We start from the raw sequence: 13,355 nt of genomic DNA, 5'->3' as shown, positions 1-13,355 counted from the left end.
AAAGATATAAGCATCTGAATGCAGAGTTCCAAAGAATAGCAAGGAGACACAAGAAAGCCTTCCTCAGTGATCAATGCAAAGAAATAGAGGAAAACAACAGAATGGGAAAGACTAGAGATCTCTCCAAGAAAATTAGAGATACCAAGGGAACATTTCATGCAAAGATGGGCTTAATAAAGGACAGAAATGGTATGGACCTAAAAGAAGCAGAAGATATTAAAAAGAGGTGGCAAGAATACACAGAAGAACTGTACAAAAAAGATCTTAACTACCCAGACAATCACAATGGTGTGATCACTCACCTAGAGCCTGACATCCTGGAATGCCAAATCAAGTGGGCCTTAGAAAGCATCACTATGAGCAAAGCTAGTGGAGGTGATGGAATTCCAGTTGAGCTATTTCAAATCCTGAAGGATGATGCTGTGAAAGTGCTGCACTCAATATGCCAGCAAATTTGGAAAACTCAGCAGTTGCCACAGGACTGGAAAAGATCAGTTTCCATTCCAATCCCAAAGAAAGGCAATGCCAAAGAATGCTCAAACTACTGCACAATTGCACGCATCTCACACGCTAGTAAAGTAGTTCTCAAAATTCTCCAAGCCAGGATTCAGCAGTACGTGAACCGTGAACTTCCAGATGTTCAAGCTGGTTTTAGAAAAGTCAGAGGAACCAGAGACCAAATTGCCAACATCCGCTGGATCATCGAAAAAGCAAGAGAATTCCAGAAAAACATCTATTTCTGCTTTATTGACTATGCCAAAGCCTTTGACTGTGTGGATCACAATAAACTGTGAAAAATTCTGAAAGAGATGGGAATACCAGACCACCTGAACTGCCTCTTGAGAAACCTATATGCAGGTCAGGAAGCAACAGTTAGAACTGGACATGGAACAACAGACTGGTTCCAAATAGGAAAAGGAATACGTCAAGGCTGTATATTGTCACCCTGCTTATTTAACTTCTATGCAGAGTACATCATGAGAAACACTGGGCTGGAAGAAGCACAAGCTGGAATCAAGACTGCCAGGGGAAATATCAATAACCTCAGATATGCAGATGACACCACCCTTATGGCAGAAAATGAAGAGGAACTAAAAAGCCTCTTGATGAAAGTGAAAGAAGAGAATAAAAAGTTGGCTTAAAGCTCAACATTCAGAAAACGAAGATCATGGCATCTGGTCCCATCACTTCATGGGAAATAGATGTGGATACAGTGGAAACAGTGTCAGACTTTATTTTTCTGGGCTCCAAAATCACTGCAGGTGTTGATTGCAGCCAGGAAATTAAAAGACGCTTACTCCTTGGAAGGAAAGTTATGACCAGCCTAGATAGCATATTCAAAAGCAGAGACATGAGTTTGCCAACAAATATTCATCTTGTCAAGGCTATGGTTTTTCCAGTGGTCATGTATGATGTGAGAGTTGGACTGTGAAGAAAGCTGATCACTGAAGAATTGATGCTTTTGAACTGTGATGTTGGAGAAGACTCTTGAGAGTCCCTTGGACTGCAAGGAGATCCAACCAGTCCATTCTGAAGGAGATCAGTCCTGGGTGTTCTTTGGAAGGACTGATGCTAAAGCTAAAACTCCAATAATTTGACCACCTCAGGCGAAGAGTTGACTCATTGGAAAAGACCTTGATGCTGGGAGGGATTGGGGGCAGGAGAAAAAGGGGACGACAAAGGATGAGATGGCTGGATGGCATCACCGACTTGATGGACATGAGTTTGAGTGGACCTCAGGAGTTGGTGATGGACAGGGAGGCCCAGCGTGCTGTGATTCATGGGGTGGCAAAGAGTCGGACACAACTGAGTGACTGAACTGAACTGGGAGATTCTTGGGATGTGAGAAGAAGGAGAAACAGTCTTTCCAGAGTTCTGTATATAGAAGGTCACCTTCTAGAAGGTTCTGAAGGTCATCTTCTCATCCTGTGCGTGCTTTTGTCTTCTCTAAAGGACAATAAGGTTAAAACGTCTGCCAGCAATACGGGAGACCTGGGTTCGATCCCTGGGTCAGGAAGATCCCCTGGAGAAGGAAATGGCAACCCACCCCAGTATTCTTGCCTGGAGAATCCTATGGATGGAGGAGCCTGGTGGGCTACAGTCCACAGGGTAGCAAAGAGTCGGACACGACTGAGCGACCTCACTTCACTAAAGGGCAATAATCTTCAGAAAAAGAACCTTTCCCCCTCAAAATATTACCAGCACAACCGTCTGTTCGTAGCTGTCTTTGACTGAAATCCCAAAGAATCTGAGAGGACTTCTGCAGCAGCATCACATAGATGGCAAAAACAAATATTAGAAATCTTGTGCTATTCTGGCACTGCTCATTTTTTCCTAGTTGTCTTTACCTGGAGTTTCCGTGTTGACTGACCCCACCTTCTCTGTACTGTTCTCCCACTGTTTACATTCCAACCCCAAATTCCTGGTCACTTCTCATGCAAATGACATAGCTATCTTTTTTATTTTATTGTCTTCTGTCACATATTTTTTTTTCAAGTATAACAGAATTTTATGACATCAATTTGCATTACATGATTATCTATTTGTAATCTTTTTTTTTTTTTTATTCCTTTATTTCTCATGTGTTCCCCATCCTGAACCCTCCTCCCTCCTCCCTCCCCATACCATCCCTCTGGGTCGTCCCAGTGCACCAGCCCCAAGCATCCAGCATCGTGCATTGAACCTGGACTGGCATCTCGTTTCATACATGACATTTCACATGTTTCAATGCCATTCTCCCAAATCTTCCCACCCTCTCCCTCTCCCACAGAGTCCATAAGCCTGTTCTATACATCAGTGTCTCTTTTGCTGTCTCGTATACAGGGTTATCGTTACCATCTTTCTAAATTCCATATATATGCGTTAGTATACTGTATTGGTGTTTTTCCTTCTGGCTTACTTCACTCTGTATAATAGGCTCCAGTTTCATCCACCTCATTAGAACTGATTCAAATGTATTCTTTTTAATGGCTGAGTAATACTCCATTGTGTATATATACCACAGCTTTCTTATCCATTCATCTGCTGATGGATGGTTTTAAGAACTGGGCCATTTAAAGAAGGCAGAATGCTGAAGAATTGGTGCAAACTTCAGGAGATGGGGAGAGACAGGGAAGCCTGGTGTGCTTCTGTTCATGGGGTCCTGAAGAGTCAGACAGGACCTGAAAAACAGCAGTCTTCTGTCAAACTATGCTCTAGAGATCTCAGCTTTCAGACAGTTTTCTTCCTAAGGGACATTCTGGTGCAAGGCAATCAGCAAGAGATTCACAGCCCATGTAGCAGGTAGATAGCTTTCAGAAGAGAACATGGAATTAAGAGAACATGGAATTAAGATAGCTGGGAGGAGTCATTCTGGAATCAGAAAAAAAAAGCAAACCCTGACCCTGGAAACATCCTTCCAAGAAGCCACATTTTGATTGGATTAGGTTGTAGAGGAATATATTCCTGGTTGTTGTTGTTCTTTAGTTGCTCAGTCGTATCCAGCTCTTTGCAACTCCAGGGACTGCAGCACGCCAGGCATCCCTCTCCTTCACTATCTCCCAGAGTTTGCTCAAGCTCATGTCCATTGACTCAATGATGCCATACAACTATCTCATCCTGGGATTCTTCAAGCAAAAATACTGGAGTGAGTTGCCATGCCCTCCTCCAGGGGATCTTCTTGACCCAGGGAGCGAACCAGCATTTCTTAGGTCTCCTACGTTGGCAGGTAGGTTCTTTACCACTAGCCACCTGGGAAACCTGTATATGCCTGGCAGCATTATTGAAAACCATATAAGAAACAGTGAGGACTTCTACAGTGGTCCAGTGGTTAAGACTTCGCCTCCCAATACAGGGCTTGCAGGTTCCAACCCTGTTTAGAGTGCTAAGATCCCACATGCTTCATGGCCAAAAAGCCAAAACATAAAACAGGGGTTTGTTATAAAACCCCCGAAGCAGTTTTATAACAAATTCAATTAAGACTTTTAAAAAATGGTCCACATAAAAAAAAAAAAAAAGAAAGAAAGAAAGGGAAGCAACAACAGGCAATTAGTGGACTTTATCAGCTGGTGGTGTCAAGAACGGAGTAGAAGAGAACCCAACGAGCCCCACTGCCAGGCTGGTGGGGGCACCCAGAGCTGTGTCTCCCTGAGCAGCAATATGAGAGGCTTAACACCATGGAGGAAGATAGACTTCTCTCAAATAAAAGATCCAGCCAGTCGCTCAACAAACAAACAAGCAAATAACAGTCACAAGCCCCAATGTGGGAGGAAGTGACCAGTACCTAGAGTTGTTACAGTGAATTATCTAAAATACCTAGTTTCCAACAAAAAATGTGGAGGCCTGAAAAGAAACAGGAAATTGTGACTCATATACCAGGGGGAAGAAGCAGACAACAGAAACAGCCTGTGACACTGACCTGATGTTGGGGCTAACAAAAAAAGATGTCAAAGTAGCCATTATAAATATGTTCACAGCACAAAAGGAAGTATGACTAGAGAAGCACAGGAAGGTATGACGGCAGTGTCACATCATGGAGATAATATCAGTAAAAAATAACGAAATGGTAAGTGTTCTAGACTCAATGACACACTTTATATTTATACATATAAATAGATCATATATAAACAAAATATGTATAAACAATACATGATATCCATGAAATGTGTCCTATTACATATAGGAATACAATTGTAAAAAATTGCCAATAATAGCACAAAAGAGGTGGGTAGGAGCAAAACTATAATGGACTAGGCCAAAGACTGTTGTGATAAGGTAATAATTTTTAAAAAACAATTTTACTGGAATAAAGTTGCTTTACGATGTTGTTTTATTTTATGTTCTACAGCAAAGTGAATCAACCATACGCATAAATATATCCCCTCTTTTTTGGATTTCCTTCCCATTTAGGTCACTATAGAGCCCCAGACAGGGATCCCTGTGCTATACAGTAGGTTCTCATTAGCTATCTTTATACACAGCTGTATATACATGTCAATCCCAGTCTCCCAATTCATCTCACACTCACCCTTCCCCTCCTTGGAATCCATTCATTTGTTCTCTAGGCCTGAGTCTCTATTTCTGCTTTGCAAATAGGTCCATCTGTACCATTGTTTCTAGATTCCACATATAAACGATATTATTCAATATTTGTATTTCTCTTTCTGTCTTCATTCTGTATAACAGTCGCTAGGTCCATCCATGTCTCTGCAAATGGTACCATTTCATTCGTTTTTATGGCTGAGTAATATTCTGTTATATATATGTGCCACATCTTCTTTATCCTTGCTGGACACTTACATTGTTTCCATGTCCTGGCTATTGTAAATACTACTGCAATGAACATTGCCGTGTGTGTATCTTTTGGGATTATGGTTTTCTCTGGGTATATACCCAGGAGTATGATTGCTGGATCATAGATAAAGTAATAATTTTTAAAATATAGAAAGGAAAGATGGAAGGATGGGAAGAAGAGCAGAGCGAAGAAGGGATTCCTCTGTTCTGCCTCATCAGAGATCTTGACACCAGCCCTTATCTTCCTTAGCAGTTACTTGTTAAGTTCCTGATCCCCACTCTGGTGCTAAAACAAGCTGGAAGGAAGGCCAAGTCTATTTGCTACCAGAGCTTTTGAGCTTCCCTTTGACCCTAGCTGTGGCCTATCTCTATTGGCCTGACACTTGATCCAGAACTAACTATGGGCCCCTGCCTTCTTTCCCTACCTGACATTCCAATTTCAATTCTTAGTTAGAATCAGAAATTCTCCCATAAAGCCTGTCTTCTTGCCTAGGCCCTAATACTATTCTTAATCTCTTTCTCAAGAAGCTAGATCTAGCTCCCTATATTTCATTTGCATTCTTACTTTTCTAGGACCCTTTGAGAATGGACCCTTAAACTACTACAGTGCTCTGACTTACTCAACTTGGAATTTTCTTGATGTTCTTCAACTCTCTCCAACCCTATCAGCCCCCCACGACTCTAACCACACTCCAAGCACATGCATACACACATTTACTCACATGCATACACACATTTACTCACCCATATTGCTGGACTTTCTTGGATACTAAAACCTGCAAGAAGCAAGTCTGGGTCTGCCTTGACCATTCAGACATACACCTCAAACCCCAGAGCTGGGGCACTGTCCCTGGCTCTTTCCTAGATTGACCTGTAAATATTTGATGGCTTTTGTGTCTTTGTGTTTGTTTGCTTAAACTTGCATGAGTTTAACAGTTTAACAGTGAATATTTTAAAGTGTCTTTTCAGGGTGGCTCTCATAGCTTTTAAAAATGAGCAAGTTATTAGCTTCACTCCTGAGTGAATCTGTGACAAAACCGTCTTCCTAACTGTCAGGCTGTTTTTGTTGGTTTGTTTGTTATTTTAGTCACAGTGAGCCTGCAACATAGCTCTTACCTGTACCTTGCTCTCTTTATTGTCAGAAGCAAAGGAAGAATCTTCTACTCTACTCTGGGCAGAAAAAATCACAAGAAGCAAGATGACAGAATGGAACTTAAAGTAAGAAGAAATACACCCTAATAAGGATCTAGAAAAATGCATGAGCTTTAGTGTAAGGATTTCATGATATCTGTTTTTGCATAAGATGTGTGTGTACATGTGTGTGCTTTTACCCATTTATGTTCTGTGTCATTAAAGTTCGAAGATCAGTAACTCCAGTCATAGAAGTGTTACTGAACTAACCTTTTGAAAAAAGTCTGTGAGAAAATATTTGAAGGAAAACTTGCTTCTTGCAGATTATAATATTTCCAAATCTTCAAGCCTATCGGGTGAGTGAAATGACCAGGGCACTAGGAAACCCAAGATGAGGTTCTCATCCAGATTTTTCCTGAGCCAGGAAACCTAGGGCTGTTTAATGGCTCTCTGTCTGGACAGACAGAGTTTTTCATCCCTCAGTTCAGTCGCTCAGTCGTGTCTGACTCTTTGCAACCCCATGAATCGCAGCACGCCAGGCCTCCCTGTCCATCACCAACTCCCGGAGTTCACTCAGAACTCACATCCATCAAGTCAGTGATGCCATCCAGCTATCTCATCCTCTGTTGTCCCCTTCTCCTCTTGCCCCCAATCCCTCCCAACATCAGAGTCTTTTCCAATGAGTCAACTCTTCACATGAGGTGGTCAAAGTATTGGAGTTTCAGCTTTAGCATCATTCCTTCCAAAGAACACCCAGGGCTGATCTCCCTCAGAATGGACTGGTTGGATCTCCTTGCAGTCCAAGGGACTCTCAAGAGTCTTCTCCAGAGGCATTGAGGCAGCGAGTGCAGAGACGGCTTTAGGGGTGGAGATGCTGCTTGAGGAGCCCGCAGATAAGTTTTTCTATTAAAAAAGATAGGCATTAGTGTATTTCTTTAGGGATTATAAGTAGTGAGAATAAGGAGATACTGCTTTGCATTAAGTTCTTAGATAAATTTTAGGGAAAATATGAAGACTTAAAGAGTAGTTGGAGAAAGGAAGAGGGAAGAAAAAAGATAATTTTAGAACCTGATGGAGGTTAAGAGCTGAAATTTTTTCATGGAGTGAAAAATTTAAGAGAATTGATGAGCTAGGACTGCAAAGTCTGGATTTTTTTTTTTTTAAAAGCCTTAACTTGAAGGGCAACCTTTTACCTTAACATTAAAACATTGGGTTACGTAAATCGAACCTAAATGTTTTAAAAGGTTGAGTTGTAGATGATTAAAATACTATAAAGGCCATCTTAAGATTTAACTGAAGGTGGTTTCAGAAATAATGCCTTCAAATTCACGGCGCAGTAAAAATGGCGTCATTTGAAGCCTGCTTGATATTAAGGCTTTGTTTGGCTGAAGTTGACGGAAATATTAGGAATGGTAGGAAAGAAAATTGGAAGTTTGAAGTGGAAAATTCGGAAGACAGAAGTACAGGAAGGTGAAGAAAAAACTAGAGAAGATAGAGATACACATTTTAGAAGACAGAAAACCTGAGCCTAGTAAGTAGGCAGAAAAAAAGACAAATCTAGGAGAAAATTGAAAATACGGGCGAGTGCTTAAGATAGAATGAAAAGAAAGCTATTGGACGCAAACATACAAGATAGACGTCCAAAAATTTAGATAGTTCAAAATCAATAATGTTGGATAAATTACAGGAACAAAAACTAAGGAAATTTTTATAGCCAATAAGAATTTATTGTAAAAGCCCATCAACTTATTTCTGGTGGTGCAAAAGTTAGATCTCAGAAGATGAGGGTTTTTTTAAAACTACTGTAGACCAGGACCAACTTAGAAGAAAATCCGGAAACTAGGAGAGTCAGTTTAAAATCTCAGCAAAAAGTTACTGAAGGGGACTGAAGTAACTTAAAAGTTAAGAATGTATTTGGAAGAGTTAAACATCTGAAAGGCCTTAAATGCGGTAGCGTAGTTTCCTTTGGAAAATGTAAAGGACTTTATAAGTGAATTAAATTGAAGAGCAAGAATAACCATCGAGTTATTGGACTTTGAGCTAAGATGAATGTTTAAATCCTGAGGACTAGGCGCTAAATAACAGCTGACGCAGGTGCTACGCAGAAGTGGATTCAGTGAAGCTAGGAAGACAGGAGCGGCAGACAGGATTCGGAGTCAGCGTTGGTGAAAACTAGGACTGAGGGGCCAGCGGCAGTTCGTGAAGATAGGAAAGAGAAGCCCGGGAGCCAGTGCGACTTGGTGAAGGAAGCTAGGAAGAAGGAGCGAGTCCTAACGATTTGGAGGTGAAGCTAGGAGAGGATTCCAGGAAGGAGGAAGCCAGTGCGGTGTGGTGAAGCTAGCGTGCGGCTTGGCTTGGCAACCACGCGGAGGCGGCGAGCAGGCGGAGTGGAGGATAGATAGAGGATCCTAGAGCAGCAGCCCAGTGTACGAGCCCCGCAGGGAGAGCCAGTGGTGTGGTAAAAATCCGTGAAGTCGGCACTATCGTGGGTTTTTTTTCTCCTGTAACTCAGTATGGTAATATCTCTTATTAAATTTTCCTAATAGTAATGGGGGAGTTGTGTACTTAAGCATAAAGGGGATTTTATTACGGGGATGTAGGCCGGTTTTCGGGTGTCGTAGGTTTCTCTTTTTCAGGCCTATTTTCTCATGCATCTTGTCTGGAGCTTTTGAGGGCAGACTTCAAGGCCCGGAGGAATGGTAGATGGCAAGTGTTCTTGTTTTTAACCAATATGAGGGATATCCTGAATTTGGTAGAACAACTGTGAGACAACTTCAGCAAGCTTTGTAAACAGGTTTTATATTCAGTTTGGGGGTAATGAAGCATTTCAGTTTTGTGAGTAGAGGGCCTACCTTTATTTTCTCACCCTGTATTTTTAAAGTCTTCTAAATATGTAGTTTCGGTGTATAATTCTGGGCGGGGGGAGTTTTTTTTGGGGGGGAGCAAACTATGTTTTGAGTTCTTTTCCCTTTAGGTCTGTCTAGAATTCCAAAGGCAAATGACTCGAGGTAACAGGCGAAAAGAAAATCCAATATCAGGATAATCAGAACACTGCAGGTTTACAGTTATAGAAACTCTAGCACAAGCAGCTTTCACTTTGAGGTCTGTGGCGCAGCTGTCCATTGGAGTAATGGCTGGTAGTTTATTCTTTTTTTCCCCACCCCTTTATTAAATATTTTTATAAAGTACGTAACTGGTTATTTTTACTTAAATATTTTGGGGGTGGTGTGAACAGGGAAGAGGGTGGGGGAGAAACTTTTTTTTTCTAAGATTTTCCACAGATTCTATAGTACTATTGACAAACTGAGTTAGAGAAGGATTGTACTGCTACGCTGTTTGGCACCAACACCTTCAGGGATTGGAGCAGCTTTTTTCCTTGAAAGAGTATTCCCAGTGAAGCTGAAATGTACAGCCCAGTGCAGCTTTGGTTCATATTCAGTCATCTCAGGAGAACTTCAGAAGAGCTTGACTAGGCCAAATGTTGAAGTTAAGTTTTCAAATAACGACTTTTAAGATACCTTTATTAAAGGGGAGGGGCAAATTTTGGCGATTTATAGTTGGCAGTGGCTTGTGATGATTGGGATGGGCGGGGCGTGGGTTTAGGTAATTGTTTAGTTTTTGATTACAGATAAACTCATGCCAGAGAACTTAAATACTTAAGGTGGAAAAACTAAAGAAATTTCAACTTCCAAGTTGGCAAGTAACTCGAAATCCTCTGGTTCTGTTTTGCCCCAATTTTTGAATTTAACAGATGGGAAAGTTGATGAAGATTCACTGGATTTAAAAGAGTAGGGCTTGGGAAAGGAAAATGACTGGGGGTTGGTCTGGCCCTCTGCGCTGACTTAGATAAAAACTTGGGGAATTTTTTTTAAATAGTAAAGTTCGGATATAGTAGTGTGTGGTTCTCTCTTGGAATATTTTTCAGGTGATTTAATAAAACTTAATACTACTATAGGAGCTTCAGAGCAAAGGACATGGCTTAATGATCCTGAAGGGATTTCTTCTGGTGGTAGCTTTTGTATTATCAAGTAAGATTCTTTTTTCGGCTGTATATAAGCAAGATTGTTTGGTTTATTCTTTTCTTTTTTAGCGTAGGAAAAGTTTGTTGTTAAGGTATGCTTCAAAATTATTGTTAATTGTATTTTGAATTTACATCTAAGCCTTGTAAATCATAACTGATAAGAGGGGGTGGGCTTTTGTTGATGAGGGAGGGGAAACCTTTTTTTTTCTGTAGACTTTTTTCAGAAAGAAAAAGACAAAACGAAAATTAAAAAAAAAAGAAGAGTCTTCTCCAACACCACAGTTCAAAAAGGCGCTCGGCCTTCTTCACAGTCCAACTCTCACATCATATATGACCATTGGAAAAACCATAGCCTTGACTAGACGGACCTTTGTTGGCAAAGTAATGTCTCTTCTTTTGAATATGCTATCTAGGTTGGTCATAACTTTCCTTCCAAGGACTAAGCGTCTTTTAATTTCATGGCTGCAGTCACCATCTGCAGTGATTTTGGAGCCCAGAAAAATAAAGTCTGACACTGTTTCCACTGTTTCCCCATCTATTTCCCATGAAGTGATGGGACTAGATGCCATGATCTTTGTTTTCTGAATGTTGAGCTTTAAGCCAACTTTTTCACTCTCCTCTTTCACTTTCATCAAGAGGCTTTTGAGTTCCTCTTCACTTTCTGCCATAAGGGTGGTGTCATCTGCATATCTGAGGTTATTGATATTTCTCCCGGCAATCTTGATTCCAGCTTGTGTTTCTTCCAGTCCAGTGTTTCTCATGATGTACTCTGCATAGAAGTTAAATAAGCAGGGTGACAATATACAGCCTTGACGTATTCCTTTTCCTATTTGGAACCATTCTGTTGTTCCATGTCCAGTTCTAACTGTTGCTTCCTGACCTGCATACAGATTTCTCAAGAGGCAGATCAGGTGGTCTGGTATTCCCTTCTCTTGAAGAATTTTCCACAGTTTATTGTGATCCACACAGTCAAAGGCTTTGGCATAGTCAATAAAGCAGATATTTTTCTGGAACTCTCTTGCTTTTTTGATGATCCAGCAGATGTTGGCAATTTGATCTCTGGTTCCTCTGCCTTTTCTAAAACCAGCTTGAACATCAGGAAGTTCACGGTTCATGTATTGCTGAAGCCTGGCTTGGAGAATTTTGAGCATTACTTTACTAGCATGTGAGATGAGTGCAATTTTGCAGAGTTTGAGCATTCTTTGGCATTGCCTTTCTTTGGGATTGGAATGAAAACTGACCTTTTCCAGTCCTGTGGCCACTGCTGAGTTTTCCACAGCATTCTATAAACTTCTTCCATTTTAATATTATAGTTCCAACATTGAACAACTGGATCACATATTTTAAAATTCTGTCCTTTTGAGTTTTGACAAAAATTACTATCCATGGTAGGTTTTTTAGAAGCAAAATATTCATAACCTGTCATCCTTTACTTAAGTTTAAACATTAAGTGCTGATATGGGGAAAGTCCTTCAACTCTATTGATAACAATAGTTTGGTGTTTTGGTATTACAACAAACCACTTATTGTTCCATTTTGGACCAATTATTGGACTTATTTGTTTAAGTCCAAAGTTAGGTACATAATATTAATTTACATGTTATCTTTGGGCTTCCCTGGTGGCTCAGATGGTAAAGAGTGTGCTGCAGGGCCGGAGACCCTGGTTCGATCCCTGGGTCAGGAAGATCCCCCCGAGAAGGAAATGGCAATCCACTCCAGTATTCTTATCTGAAAAATCCCATGGATGGAGGAGCCTGGCAGGCTACAGTCCATGAGGTTGCAAAGAGTCAGACACAACTGAGTGACTTTACTTGCTTTCTATTGGTTAACAACAATCTCCTGCTTCTAAGAGGGTTTGGAAATTGTGCTTGTGTTACATAAATCAAATACGTATACTTCCTCTAGGTGTATCTGGCATTATAAGTGTTAAATTTGCTTTCTTTCTTATTCTTCTTTTATCTTTCAAGTCTGAAGATGGCTGTGAATTAAAACATGCAATTGTATTATGCATACTCATTCATACTTAGTGCTATAATTTTTTAACTTTGGACATTCATAGAAGGTATAATTGTAGTTTATTAATCTGTGCTAATTAATAGTTACTAATTTTCTCCGTTCATTCAGATTCAAGACCATCAATCATAATGCATTTAACCCACTACTATTCAAGATAAAAATGGCAATATTATATGATTTTTGTGATTTAACAGTCATCACAAATAATTAGTACATCAGTAATCATTCATAGCTCAGTATAAGTACATTTGAAATTCTCAGTTGAAGAGAACGAGAGAAAGTTCTAATTTTCAAAAGATATGTTTTCTGTTAAACGGTAGTACCAAGTGTTCTGGAATTTTCTTTTACCACACAGATAATAAAACTGCAATCATTTGGACTAGAAATATCAAACTCATTTCAATAACTGGTTCATTAAGGCACACTTCCCACTTTGCATGTTGCATCCCCTACTTGAATACTGAAAAAGAAACAAAATGCACTCTGATGAAAACAACAATTATAATACAAAAGAAATCAGTAATGCATCAGAACAGAAAAGCATGGTTAAAAGTAGGCTTTGGCTGCAATTATCCTCCATTTGAGAAATTTTCTTAATGTAAAAATGATAAGGCAAATCATGAGTGTTCATGATTAGTTTAATTAGTTAGCAGCACTAAGGCACATTTAATTTTATCTGTACCCTTTTTATATACTCTAGTCTAAAGACCTTAACTATAGAAAGTCTGAATATTTTACCACTTTAAACCTTTTACAGTATCCACATCATAAAATCCTTCTTATATACCCTTAGCTCGAAATCCCACAAAACTCCCCCGGACCAGTTTCCCAGATTATGCTTGGTTGTTTGTGCTGAAACATTACAAGAGGAGGAGAGCATTAAGGAAGCTGGTGTGACTGGAGTTGGAACAGAAAA

The sequence above is a fragment of the Bos grunniens genome, chromosome 4 (assembly GCF_055505025.1).
Source record: "Bos grunniens cultivar Pamir isolate PY7600 chromosome 4, Bosgru_T2T1.0, whole genome shotgun sequence".
Taxonomy (NCBI): domain Eukaryota; kingdom Metazoa; phylum Chordata; class Mammalia; order Artiodactyla; family Bovidae; genus Bos; species Bos grunniens.
The sequence above is the reverse complement of the archived record's forward strand: the minus strand, read 5'-3'. Positions refer to the sequence as shown.